Consider the following 15073-nt stretch of genomic DNA (forward strand, 5'->3'; position numbering starts at 1 on the left):
TTTCGAGACAGGGTTTCTCTGTAGCTTTGGTGCCTCTCCCGGAACTAGCTCTTGTAGACCAGTACTTCTTAACTTTAATGGGGGAACCGAGTGTTCAAATTGTGTGTGTCTGTGTGTGTGTGCATGTGCATGTTTGAGCTATGCTACAGGAGCATAGAGGAGAGACAAGAGTAAGCGTGGATGGGAAGACATAAGGTAAGAGGTGACAACCTAGGGTGGGTTGACAGAGAAGAGGCAAAGTAGGAGCTTCCTACTATAGACCTAGACAGAGTGGGTGAGCTCGTTGCATTATCTGCCCTTCCTTGTAGAATATTTGTTCATACTGTAAAGATGTGTCTCTGCCTAAGGAGCCTTCTGATTGGTTTAATAAAGAGCTAAATGGCCAATAGCCAGGCACGAGAGAATAGGCGGAACTTTCAGGGAGAGAGAGAGAGAGAAAAAGAGAGAGAGAGAGAGAGAGAGAGAGAGAGAGAGAGAGAGAGAGACTGAAAGGAGGATTCTATGCACTTGATTTCACTCACAGACTCAAAGCAAGTTGGATGTGCCGGACTAAGAAGAGGTAACCGTGCCACGTGGCAGAACGTAGATTAAAAAAAATATGGCTTAATTCAGATGTAAGAGCCAGTTGGGAAAAGGCCTAAACTAAGGCCTAGCTTTCATAATTCAAAGTAAGTCTCTGGATCATTATTTACAGGCTGGCGGTCCAAAGACAGTCCGACGAGAAAGTCTGCTACACTTCCTCACCCCCACCCAGGAACCTTTAGTTAGGGGGAAACTGAGACACATTTTTTCTTTTTTGAAGTTGCGACCTTCCTACTTCTCCATGTTCATGAAATGTGTTTAATCTCCTTCACTCTCCTTCACAGCTGAGACATCCGTGGAGGTCCAGAGTCTCGGAGCACACAGAGAGTAGGGTCTCTAAGAGGCCTGTGGTTGAAGACAGTGCTCCGCAAAACTCGGTTGCTTTTAGGGGAAATAAGTCAAGAATAAGTATCAAGAAATACTCCTTTCTGGAGATGGAGAGATGGCTCAGGGGTTAAGGACACAGGCTGTCTTCCAGAGGGCCTGGGTTCAAGTCCCAACACCCACATGGTGGCTAATAGCTGTCTGTAACTCCAGTTAGAGGGGATCTGATGCCCTGTCCTGGCCTCCATGTGCACTGCATGCACATGGCACACAGACATATGTGCAGGCAAAACATCCGTGCATATTAAAAATAGAAGGAATTAAAATGGAAAGAAATGCCTCTGTAGGGCATTCCAACTCCTGAGTTAGACTAAAGGTCCTGTGACTGAGCTGAGAAGATTCCCCATGAATCCGCCCTCGGAAGGCAATGTGCCAGAGGAAGTATTAACTAACCCTTCCTACATTTCCTTGGAAACAGAGACAGATGCATCATGATTTAAAGATGTGTGTTGGTGGGGAGAGAGCAAGGTTCCAAGAAGGAAGCTGCTCAAAAGTCTGAGAAATTAGTTCTTTCCCAGAACCAGTTTCCTCCTCTTGGGTTTAAGAACATCTCCATCCCTCTGAAGGCTGGTGGCAGGAGGCCCTTGGGACACTAGAAATGTATGCATCCAGCCTTCTGACTTCATACCTGTAATATGATCCATATTAGTTAGAGACTGGCAATCCCTCTGAGAGTCTGTAGGCCACAACTTGCTTTCTTGAAATGACATAGCCAAAGTCCTGAGGAATCCTACATCTAAGAGTCCATATCCAGCCAAGGAGTCAGTGAACCCCGAAATCCCCAACCTTGTGTGCCTCCCAGCCAGTACACGGTGTTTGTTGTTCTTGGTCATCAAGGGCCCTGTTGGGTCAATCCCCAGACAAATACACAATTATCCTTTAACTCCAGGACAAACTCCCCAAGGCTTTGATCTGATTCCCTGGATGCGAGGATCACCGGCCTCTGGTGGGCTCACATCAGAAGACGGTGAGCTCAGAGGCTGGCTTGTTTTCAGCCTTATCAGTGCCAGTGCTGGCTAGACTGGAGGGATGCTCCCGCTGGGATGGACAGAGCCGGATTTACAGATGGGTAGCTTGTTGGATGGAATTTATGACTAACTGTGTGACTTCAGGTACAGGTGTTTCTCCCCCGTGATATCAGTTTTCTTATCAGTGAAAATGCAGAGGCTGGTGCGATAGCCCAGTGGGTGAAGGTGATGCTGCCAGGCCTCACCGCCTGAGTTTAGTCTCCAGATTCTACCACAGAAAGAACTGTCTGCTCCATACTGCCCTCTGGCCACCACACCCAGTCAAGCGCACATCCCCTCCCACCCCAGGCATTCATGTATATCAAACAAAGAAGTAAAATTGTAATTTAAGAAAAAAAACAGGCTAAAAAATGCAGACAATACATTCATAGTTACACAAGACCATGCAGAGCGTACACGCCTAGAGATTTAATAAGTGATTGTTTTCTTTTTTGTTCCTCTGCTCAAAAATATATATGCCTGTGAATGGAGCTGGGCCTTGAGGGCTTGAATAAAATCTACTCCAAGCTATTCAAACTTTTCTTGTCTTTAGAAGATTGTTACCAGGGTGATTCATGTGCTACTAGAAAACCCAGAAAACCTGCGAGCAGTTGGAAAACAAGCCTGGTCCATTGCACTGCTTAGGAAATAGTCATTCAGTATCTGGGATTTCCTTCTATATGCACACCACACCCATTTTAGATAAAAGTAATACAATACTATGATTCTGTATTGTAGCTCGATTATAAAAGCCAATAGTAGATTATTAATAACTAACATATAAATAAACCTATTTCTACAGTTTAATTTTTAATTACTACATGGAAGCTTTTGGACAATTATCCAAACCAGAATTCTCTTTGTAAGACATTTAGATTATTTCTTTAACTATGATAAACATGGCTTCAGTTAACATTCATGTGGGTAAATCTGTTTGATTATTGTTTCATTATCTTCATTATTCTCTTAGTATAAATGACTCAAAGGGAAGCCACTGGGCCAAAGGCAATCTCATATATGAGCGCATTTGATGTGATTGCTCCCATGGACATTGCAGTGACAGAAGCCACAATAGCAGTGAGTGAATCACCGGCAAGGAGCTTCGTGGGGATGCTGTAAGCACAGTAGGCAGAAACCTTTCTCGTGAAAGGGCAGGGAGGGCTGGGAAGCTTTGTGTCCAGGGCTCTTCCTCGGGCAGTGGACTGAGATTCTGAGGGACAAGAAGGATGTTCCCCGATGTGAGTAATGCTCCAAGTTCTTCAGTTAAGAAAATCAACGGCTTCATGGCAGGCGCTGTGCTAGGTGCTGAAGATGAAGAACTAAAACCTATCCAGCCGAGCGTCTGCCGCAGGAGCCCAATGAACACATACAAAGGAGGCAGAGAGAGCTGATCCTGAAAGTTGCCCTCTGGCCTCCATGTGCCCTGGTCTGCAGGCCTGCACGCATACATCCTACACTCAAATAATAATAAGTTGGTCTTTCTATTTTGCTTTGTTTTGTTTAGTTTTGTTTAAGCTTTAGGCCTGATGGTGGAGGCATGCCTTTCATCCCAATACTCCAGAGGCAGGGTCTCCGAGTTCGAGGCCAGTCTGGTCTACAAAGTGAGTACTAGGATAGCCAGGGCTACTCAGACAAAACCATGTCTCAAAAAAAGAAGCAGAAATTATGATTTTTTTTTTTTTTAGTCTAACCACAAAAGAAAATCTAAAGTTTAGGCCCTGATTCAGACCTGGAGGGTAGCAGGGGCTAGCAATGATTCCGGGAAGACAAGGCTTTGAAGAATGAATAGGAGTTAGTTACATAAAGGGTCGGGGAGTTCAGGCAGATCACATGTTCAAGACCTCAAAGCAAGAACAAGTATTATAGACCCGGGGAACTATAACCAGAAGTCTAGGAATCCAAACCAAAATTTCATCCAGGTAGATGGCTCTAATAGCTTACTTTGTAAGCATGAGGACCTGAGTTCAAATCCTCAGTACTCTTGTAAGAAACAGGACATGGCTGCAGATGCCCCTGTAATGGGTGTTGTGGGTAGGGCTGGGGAGACAGAGGATCCTGGAAGCTCATTGGTCAGTCAGCCAAAAAGGAAAATGTCTGGTTCAGTGGGAGCCTGTCACTAGTGAATAAGGTTCAGAGCAATAGAGGCAGATACACACTTTCTTCTGGTTCCCTCTGCATGCATGTATACAGGAACGGGCACCTACGTATCCATGCACATACAACACACACATGTACACACACATGCACACACATATACATATATCACATTCACACATGCACATAAACACATATGTATGCACATACTCTCATATACAACACACACACACACACACATTCTTCTAAATGAATGCTTGAATAGCAACCCATTCCACGGTAAGAACTAAAGTCACTTGCTCCTGTGGCTTGTGGAGCATCACAGATACTCCAGGAGTACAAATGACCAGTCAGGGATGGGAGAGAAGACGGCCTACACTGTGAGAACGGGCTGATGCTCTTAGTAATGAAACTGCTTGTACTGCGGGTAACTGGCTTGTACGCACAACTGTGACAGTCCTTAGCCTTTTGTATGTTCAGCAAGCAGCAACATAATTTTTAAAGTGTTCTTTTTGTAATTAAGATATCTACATTTGGAAAAAAGATAGATAATCAGGTGCCTAACAGTATAAGTAATTTTTTTGTTTTGTTACTGGGGCTAGAACTTGGAGCCTGGTACATACTAGGCAATTGCTCTAACCCTAAGCCATAAGCTCTCCAAGATCCAATTGCATGTTTTATATTGTTTTTGTAGAGCTGGGAATTTAATCCGGGACCTTGCACATGTTAAGCTGGTGTTCTACCACTGAACTAAATCACTAGCAAAACTGATCGACAGGCAGGAACCAGAGGGCCTTCTGGACTGTGATGATTTACACAGGCCCACTAGACTTAAAGGGTCCCAGGAAATGGTCAATGAAACAGGCACAGGCTTCTGTCTAGCCTGTGAACTTCAGCCTACACTCACAGCTTCCAGCCTGCTCTCAGTTCCTCGGTTCCATGTACATCTCCTCGCTGAATGGCCATTCTGAACCGCAGACTCCCCCATACAGCATGGAGACCGCTTTCCAGCGGCCATGCGTCGAGGCTCCATAGTTGAACAAGGCAGTTCCTTATAATGCCTCTCACTGGGTTTGCTAAATCTGATTGAACCCTGACTGACACAGTCACGAGCAAGGGAAATACATAGTTCACACACAGACTGGAGAGTGGCAAAGGAAATTTAGATTAAACCAAGTGATAGTGTGGATCAGATATTATTCTGCAACTCAAAGGTTAGAGAACTCAAAGGATCCAGGTTACCTTTTGGGTACTTGATGTCTAGGAAGACCTGTTTGCTAAGGGTGTAGCCAGGGTGGTTCTCTATTATTCTAGCTGAAAGACTTGGATTACATAAGCAGTTCTACTGAGCATGTCCCTTTCCCATGATGCATGTGGTTCTAATCACATATATACCAACATATAATCATAGGCATAAGATAATAAATAGATTCACCATAAAAGTTCATTTCAAGGACAGTTCACCATGTTGCACATGCACCCCAAACAGCATTACTGACCTTGCTGGCCCATCTCTCACATGGTTTCAGGATGTGAGCCAGGACATGTCTAAATAGAAACAGGAAGTTAGGGAGTTATCAAGGAATTACCAGAGTAAACTATTTCCACTGTTTAAGTAAGTGTGCGCACAGCCTGACGCAGGTGAGGGCTCAAGTTGCAAACAGGTTGTTATGTGCATCCTGGGAAGAGATTATATCTATTGCTCAAGTCAAATGAAGTGCTGGAATGCTAAGCTGCTCCTATACTTGCCTACCTCAGGAGTTGAGCAGACTTGAGAGGGAGAGGGACAAGACTGGAGTTTTAGGCTTAAGTGTAAAGAGCGTAAGGAATGTCTAAATGGCCCATATGGAGATTTATAACGATGCTGGCTGTATGGACCTGAAGCCTTGTTTGGTTTGTTTCTGATGGGATAGCATATATCCCAGGCTGGCCTGGAATTCACCATATAGCTGAAGATGACCCGGAACCCCTAATCTTCTAGTTCCTACCTACAGAGAGCTGGGATTACAGGCGTGTGTCACCATGTCCAGTGTGGACCTGAAGTTTAAAGAGGATGAACAACATCAGCAGCAGCAACAGATAGGGACATGGTCTTCCTCTGCAGCAGCAACAGATAGGGGCTAGGACATGGGCTCCCTCTGCAGCAGTGGCAGATAGGGACTAGGACATGGGCTCCCTCTGCAGCAGTGGCAGAGACTAGGACATGGGCTCCCTCTGCAGCAGCAGAGAGGGGACTCTAGGAAAGTTTGTGTTGCAGAGGAAGATGAGACGCTGAAAGCCTGTTGGATGAAAGGCCCACAGGAGAAAGCGGGACCCACAGGCACAGAGAGAGTGGATCCATAGAGAAAAGGGATGGTTTGAGGGTGAGATGCCGTAGAGAACTAGACCAAAAGCAGGAATGAAGATGTACGAATTGCTTTCAGCTCCCAGGAGGCACCTGGAGACAGACCTTAGAAAATCTCCAGAGGAGCAAAGAGGACAAAGGCCAGATTGTAGCCGGGTGGTGAATGGGAGGTCAGGCATCAGACAGGCCACGGGTAGACAGGGTCTTTCAGCCTGACTGTAAGGAGAAGAGCAACACACAAGAGATGGGACATGACAAAAGGCCCCAACACTAGGAAGAGGTGCGTGCACATTTACACACTGCTGTGCACAGGGCTCATGTGTGGAGCATGTGGCCCCAAGCAGCTGACACAGTTTTGGGGAGGCTGTGGAAGCTTCAGAAGTTGGGTGTGCATTTGAAGAGCATACCTGGTTCCTTTCCCTGCCTCTGGATCCTGTCTGTGAAAAGGTGAGACCGTGAATTTGAAGGAAAGTGGGGAGGGATTGAGGGGATGACTGGAAGGGAGAAGTGTTATAATTAAACTATAATCTTAAAAGGTTTTAAATTGTGTGTGTGTGTGCGCGCACGCGTGCCGCTCATGCAGGTTCTTTGGAACTAGAATCACAGACAGTTGTGAGACACCTAATGTGAGTGCTGGGATCTGAACTCTCATCTGAAGAGAGCAGTAGCGTTCTTTACTGCCAAGCTATCTCTCCAGCTCATGTTCTCTATACTTAAAAAAACAAACAAACAAACAAAAAAAAGATGTCCTAGTTAGGATGACAATTGCTGTGATGAAGCACCATGACCAAAAGCAACTTGGGGAGGAGAGGGTTTATTTGGCGGACACTACTACATCACTGTTCATCATGAAGGAAGTCAGGACAGGAACTCGCACTGGGCAGGAATGTGGAGGCAGGAGCTGATGCAGAGGCCATGGAGGAGTGCTGCCCACCGGCTTGCTCCACATGACTTGCTCTGTTGGCTTTCTTTTTTTTTCTTTTCTCTCTCTCTCTCTCTCTCTCTCTCTCTCTCTCTCTCTCTCTCTCTCTCTCTCTCTTTCAAGACAGGGTTTCTCTGTAGTTTTGGAGTCTATCCTGGAACTAATTCTTGTAGACCAGGCTGGCCTCAAACTCACAGCAATCTCCCTGCCTCTGCTTCCTGAGTGCTAGGATTAAGGCAAGCACCATCACCACCGGCTCACTCCACTTTCTTATAGAATCCAGGATCTCCAACCCAGGGATGGCCTTACCCACAATGAGCTGGGCCCTCCTCCATTAATCACTAAAAGTGCCCCACACAGGCTTGCCGTCAGCCCGATCTCATGGAGGCATTTTCCCAATTGAGGCTCCCTCCTCTCTGATGACTCTAGCTCTGCCAAGTTGACAGAAAACGTGCAAGCACAGTAGCATTCATAAAATATATATATATATATATATATATATATATATATATATATTTGGTTTTTTTCGAGACAGGGTTTCTCTGTGGTTTTGGAGCCTGTCCTGGAACTAGCTCTTGTAGACCAGGCTGGTCTCGAACTCACAGAGATCTGCCTGCCTCTGCCTCCCAAGTGCTGGGATTAAAGGCGTGCGCTACCACCGCCCGGCCATAAAAAATATTTTTAAAAAGACTTTGTTCTCTAAAGGGATGGGGGAAGAGTAAGGGACGTGCCCTGAGGGCAATGCGGGGTCGAGGAAAGAGTGACTCTTGAGGACTGTCTGAAGGTGGCTGTAGTCGGAACCCAGAGCGAGGCTAACAGTAGAAGGAAGGCTGAGAAAGAAGCAGGGGAAGGGGTGTACAAAGGAGGGCCCTTTCTGCCACCCATGAGGTGGAAGGAGAGGAGTGTTATTTTACTGGGGCTTCTTTTGACAATTAAAAACACAGAACCTTTCTAAATATAAGACCACATCTTTGAAGAACAAGAACAAAAAATAATAGAAAGATGAATTAAAATGGACTGGACCAGCTGTTGCATCTATACTCTGTGCCATCGAACAAGTCCAGAAAAAGGTAAGGCTTTCTGAAGAGGGAGTATGTAAGATGGTCCCGGACAGTGGTTCTCAACCTTCCTACTGCTGTGGTCCTTTAACACAGTTCCTCATATTGTGGTGACCCCAACCATGAGATTATTTTCCTTGCTACTTGATAGCTGAAATTTTGCTGCTGTTATGAATCATAATGCAAACATCTGATATGCAGGGTATCTGATATGTGGCCCTTGTGAAAAGGCATTACACCTCCAAGGGGTTCTTGACCCACAGGTTGAGAACCATTGGCATTTAAGCGGATGCTGTTGGTGGGTGGGGCAGGAGGGTGGGCAGGGCAGAGGAAGTTGCATGGAGACCGTGTCTCGGAATGTGTTCAGGGGACTCACCTGGCTGAACTGTGTTAAAGCACAGAATGTGCTGGAATGGAGTAGATTCTGTGAGGACAAGAATGGCGGGATCAGGAGCATAGACTTTATTCATACATTGAAAGTTGCCAATATGTAGCCACCAATAATAATTGTTTTACAGCACTGAGGCTAGAACTCAGGGCTTCGCTCAAGCTGGCAGTTCTTTCCGTAGCTCTTAAACACTTTAACTCATATTGTTAATATATGTATAACTATTAATTAATTATACACTTGCTTATCAATAATTTATTTGCTGTTATATCTTGGTACTGGTGTCTCTCAAAGGTATGTGTAAAGGCCAGATCACCAGCTGGTACTGCTATTAGCAGTCAGTGGCATCTAGGGCAGACAGTTCCCACCCTGTGGGTGACAATCCCTTTGAGGGTCAAATGACACTTTGATAGGGACTGCCTAAGACCATCAGAAAATACAGATATTTATGTTACGATTTATAACAGTAGCAAAATCCCTGTTATGAAGTGGCAATGAAAATAGTTTCACAGTTGGGGTCACCACTGTCATGGGATATTTTGATCACACTCTGACGCTCCTGAGAGTGTCTTGAATCAGAGGGCAGACTTAGCTACTAGCTGGCCAAATTGTCCACAGAGGTTTCAGAGGACCCAGGATATATAGAGACACAGGTAGTAGGGAGGGGCTCAGAGAGATGCTCTGCCCTTTAGGATTGAGAAAGGAGAGAGAGAGGAGGTCACTGGTTGCTTCTCTGATCCATCAGGTTCTTACCCTGATATCTGACCCCCAGTTTTTATTGATAGAGAATAATTAGATAAACAGTTCACACCACAGTATGAGGAACTGTATTAAAGGGTCACAGCATTAGGAAGGTTGGGAATGACTGACTTAGAGGAAGCAGGTGTCTGTGAGGGGAACATCTCCCCCTCTGGGTCACTGCTGTCGTCTGACTCTCTATTGGCAGTCTTTAGCAGCTAGCTTGTCCACCTGCCCTGAACCCCACACTGCCTTTATTCATGTGCTCGTCCCACCCCATGTAGCACACCCTCACTTTTGCCTTGTTTGACCATCTGGGCTCTGGAAGCAAGCACCCAACTTGACACAAGACTGCCCTAGCCTATGCCCACCAATCTTTCTCCTAACCCCATGCCCCCTTCTATGATTTGGGGCCATTTTGAAAACGTGCCAAAGGCCAGCTCCAACTCTGATTTTTTAAAAACACAAATCTAGTTGGAACCAGCCATACATTAATTACACACTGTCCAGGCTGCCTCCAGCTCAACAAGACCCAGCTAAATAGCTGAGGTAGAGACCAAGTGGCCCGTGGCCTGGAAGTATTACTGGCTAGCCCTTTACAACAACAAACCTGCTGACCCCAGCTTTAGACACACAAAATGATGTAAAAGTGTTCTTCTTCAGAGGTAGTATATGGGGGTGGGAACGTAGCACAGTGATGCAGTGCTTGCCAAAGGTGTACGAGACCCAGACCTCAATACCGGCACCGCACACGCAAAGTTCAAATAGCAATGCACAAGATTAGCGAAAGTTTAGCAAACAAAAGTAAATACTAATTGAGTAAAGCAAAACCCTCATATTCCATACTCCGGACGTGAAGAAGTAAATACTAATTGAGTAAAGCAAAACCCTCATATTCCATTCTCTGGACGTGATCTCTGCCAACAGTTTAGCTTCCTTTTCTGTTACCTAGTCATTTTTGATACCTTCACCTTTGTACAAGCTGGTTTTAGAAAATCAGGATCTCGCTGTTTTAAAATCTTCCCTTTCATCTCAATACATTGTAAATATTTTCCTTGGATACATTTGTACTTTTTAAATTTTAAGCTTTGTTTATCTTTATTTCAGGTGTCTGGGAGGTTTGCCTCCATGGTCACATGCCTGTGTGTTTGTGCCTGCAGAGGCCGCCAGAGGGCATTGGATCCCCTGGGACTGGAGTCCCAGATAATTGCCAACCTTGTAGATGCTGGGAACTCAATCAGGGACCTCTGGAAGAGCGGCCAGTGTGCTCTTTTGTCACTTGTTATGGCATGCTTTTAAATTTCTACAAAGTATTCTGTGGAACTGATACATTAGTTAGCTAGATAACATATAAATAAGTCATAAATAGTTTCTATTGTTTGTAATTTCTGCTCTTTGATAATACTATAATGAAGATTGTAGACATTCTTAGTTTTAGCAGGTCACATGAGAAGGCTGGAGTCACCAATGCCTGACTGAATATTATACACGCATGCACACGCACATATACTAAGCGTTATAGTAATCTTTATGACCCAGTACAATATGTCACCTATTCCTAGTGGTTCTTGGGTCCAGGTATGGGAAGGAGAGCTAGAAGTGGGAAAAATAGCATAGCTCAGCATAATATGTTAGAGGAATGATGATTTAAGTCAGGCATAGAGGATTGTGTGGTTGTGATCCCAACACTTGGGAACCGAAGCTGGTCTATGAAGCAGGACCTTGCCTCAAAAACAAAACAAAACAACAAAAAAAAAGATGTTAAAAGTGGTATGTCACACAGGTTGATATTCTCTTTTAAACAGTAAAGTTTTCAAAATACAATTTACTTGTGATTACTAAAATTTGAATCCCCAAACAAATAACTGAGTCTTTTCCTTGATTTCTGATTGATGTGAGAGGAACCAGCCCACTGTGAGTGGCATCACCTCTGGGCAGATGGTCCTTAGCTGTACAGGAAGCAAACTGAGCAAGCACAAGGAGCAAGACTTACTTACTAGCAGCATTTCTCCATGACCGCTGTTCCAGTTCCTGCCCTGGTTTCCCTCAATCACTGTGATCAGGACTTGTAAACCAAATAAACCATTCAGTTCCAAGTTGCTTTTGGTCATAGTGTTGTAGCACAGAAATAGAAAGCAAACGGTGACATGTTTTAAATGTAGGTGACAGGTAGTGGTGGTGCCAGTACCTATAAATGCGTCGGATACCCAGGGGAGAATAGTTGTGACTACAAGGCCACACGGAGGCAAGTGAATGGGATACACGTAATACTTTAATTAAGGAAGGAGCATTCTGCAAACACTAAAGAAAATATAAACTTGGTAGGTGACAAATACCTATAAAGCCAGAACTTGGGAGGCTGAGGCAGGAGGATGGAGAATCCAGGCTGAGCTTCATCATGGTTTCGGGTCAGCCTAGGCTACATGGTGCCTCAAACAACAACATATAGCAAGTGAGGGGCAGCGTCTATGTGCCCTTCTGTATGCAAAGACACTGTGAGGGTGGTAGTTTTAATAGTTTCCTAATTTGTCCCCTATTGTGTGTTTGTAATTAGGATGAAGTTATACTAAAACACATTTTTCAATGGTGCTAAGCCTCCAGCAAGCATTATTTATAGAAAGTAATGGAAACCTTTCTTGCTGGATTCAAGTGAGGAAGTTCTGGAGGCACTGGAGATGCCATGCTGGGTTCAGGAAGACATCTGAGCTGGAGCACAGCTGTGAAATTTATCTGTGTGAGACGGATGGTCATGAGAGAGGACAGACTTGCCAAACGGACAGCATAGATTTAAGAGAACATGGAGAACTCAACCTTCTGCAAACGGACAGCATAGATTTAAGAGAACATGGAGAACTCAACCTTCTGAAACCACCAAATTCGAAGCAAAGAAAGAGAAAAGAGAGAAAAAGAGGGAAGGAGGGAAAGAGGGAGAGAGAATGTGTGTGTTCTGTAAACCTAGAGGGTGTCAGGAAGTTTCCATGTTTACATCTGTAGCATCCCCTTGTCCTCACACTTTGACACACCTGTTTATATGAGGGCACACGGAGAAGAAAGGCGAGCTGTGTGATCAGTTCCTGCAGATCGGTCTGCTCATTACGCCTCCTCGAAACTCAGGAGGTAGTTATATGGGTCAGCTACACAATAAAACTTTAAGGAAGAGAGAGTTTGAACTAAGTCAAATGGAATGAACCAGCGTTTCCTACCGCAGCCATGGGTCCCACTACCCACCCCAGCTTGCAAAGGCACAGTTCCCTGCCTTGTCATTTTTTCGTACCGCCACCTCAAATCCAACAGCAGGATCTGGGGCTTTGACCTCCAAGTTTGTATCACATCTGCTGCCTGCCGCTTCAGACCGGTCACATCCATCTTTCCCCTAGAAGGGTCTGGTCATGTGTTCTCAACCTACTTTCCTTCAAGCAATTTTGTAGCTACTATTGGCATTCAATTAATAACTAGACATCGATTAATCATTGTTAGAGTTGCTTTGCACGTTAGAGAATGTTTGCAGGCATTGGCATCTGACCTCTAAACGTCAATGGCCTTCCAAGGAAATGCCTCCACTTCCAAGTGACGCTTAGGGATGTGGTTCTGTTTGGCTGTCCTCCATCTCATCTCCAGGCTAAGAGGCATGGTGTATAAGTGAATTTTTATTTTGAATTCATTTATATTTTATAAGTATGGGTGTTTTTCCTGCTTAAACACATGAATGCCATATATGTGCATGGTACCCGCAGAAGCCAGAAGGTGTTGGGTCTCTTGGAACTGGAGTAGCCCACCAGTGCTGGGAACTGAACCTAGGTCCTTTCTTTCTAAGAACAGCAAATGCCTCTAACTGCTAAATAATCTCTCCAGATACCCTCAATTATTTAATGCAAAACAGACTACATCACCAACCTCGTTTAAAACCATTAGTGTTTCCTCTGTACTAATGTCTCAGGTCCTTCTGGAAATATCGGGGCTGCTTGTGGCCTGGCTTTTGTCACTTCCAGTCCCTTCTCTCTCTCCTTCATGTCCATCCTCTCTCTCATCCTTAACCACACCAATCTGTGGCTGGCCACAGAGCCCCTGAGCCTGCTGTTCTGTCCCAGAATGCTCCTCCCTTTCATGTCTTGGAAGGTCTTTTATCCACAAGAGTTGGGTAGATGCAAGACTGTCGGTGGCCATGTTTAAGGAAGTGAAGGCACAGAGTGGGGGCATGGCTTACAGGTAGGGTGAGACTTGGTGACATCTTTTGAACTCCTGGATCTGTCTGTTTCTCAGGCAAAGACAACTCAATTCATATCATTCTCCTTTTTCCTTAATTTGGGTTGTGCACTGGCTACCTGCGCTGGGGAACCTCTAATCCTCAACACACACTCTCATAGCCACTCCTGTGTGCAGCAAGAGGGGAAAGTGAGTAAATCTTCAGCAGTGCTATGTGGAAAGTGCCTTAGGGGTCCTCGGACAAGCTTCCTCAAAGGAAGACGAGAATTCCCACCTGCTCACACCCTCCTTCATTGTTCAGGTCCCCATTTCTTCCTCTGGTTCCCTGATGATGCTCGGAACCATTTTTCTCAAAAGAGAATCCCTTATTCCCATGGTTTGCTCTTTTACACGATACTTGGTCTCTTGTACCCCTCATAATTTGCTTGATCATGGGGACCTTGTCTGCCCTCTATTTCCTCATCATGTCTTACTGGGCAGCCTTGGACTTTCAAGTTACCCCTCCTAGTGCAACCACATCAGGCAATGGTGACTGTAACCTGTCAATCACCGACTAAACAGTGGCTTTTCTCAGGTTTTATGCTGGCGGCTCACCCTACAGTCCCCAGCACAGCTCCCTGTGTCCTTTTCTTTTTATCAGGATGCTGCAACCCCTGGGATTTCCTTGCTTTCCTGGACAGTGCTTCTTTCTCTGTAATGTTGACAAAACTTTGAGGCAGGGGACACAGTAAGTAGCAATGCCTGACCCCGTCGTCTCGGTTCACTGTAGCCACTCAACTGGTCCTACATAGTAAAACTCTGTCTGGAAAGGCCCGGGGCTGAGGTATCGGAATGACTCGATGCTGCCTAGGACTCCTACACAGGAACTCCTTATTCCATCACACCATCTGGTACCTAAGAATGCCTACAGACGTTTACAGGTAATCTTCCCAGACTCCCCTTCTGGAAATGTTCTGACAGCAGTGCTTTTACTCTGGTCTTAAAGCAGGTGAACTAGAGAGACCAACTCCCACCCCCCAACATATGATAAAGTGCGTGCAGTATACACAGCACGCAGTACACACACAGCACACGGTACACACACACAGCAGTACACACAGCAGGCAGTACACATAGCAGTACTCACACAGCAGGCAGTACACACAGCAGGCAGTATTCACACAGCAGGCGGTACACACAGCAGTACACACACAGCATGCAGTACACACACAGCACACAGTACACACACAGCAGGCGGTACACACACGCGCACAGCAGTACACACACAGAAGGCAGTACACACACAACAGGCAGTACACACAGCACACAGTACACACACAGCAGGCGGTACACACACACACAGCAGTACACACA

This window comes from Chionomys nivalis, chromosome 3 (assembly GCF_950005125.1).
Source record: "Chionomys nivalis chromosome 3, mChiNiv1.1, whole genome shotgun sequence".
Taxonomy (NCBI): Eukaryota; Metazoa; Chordata; class Mammalia; order Rodentia; family Cricetidae; genus Chionomys; species Chionomys nivalis.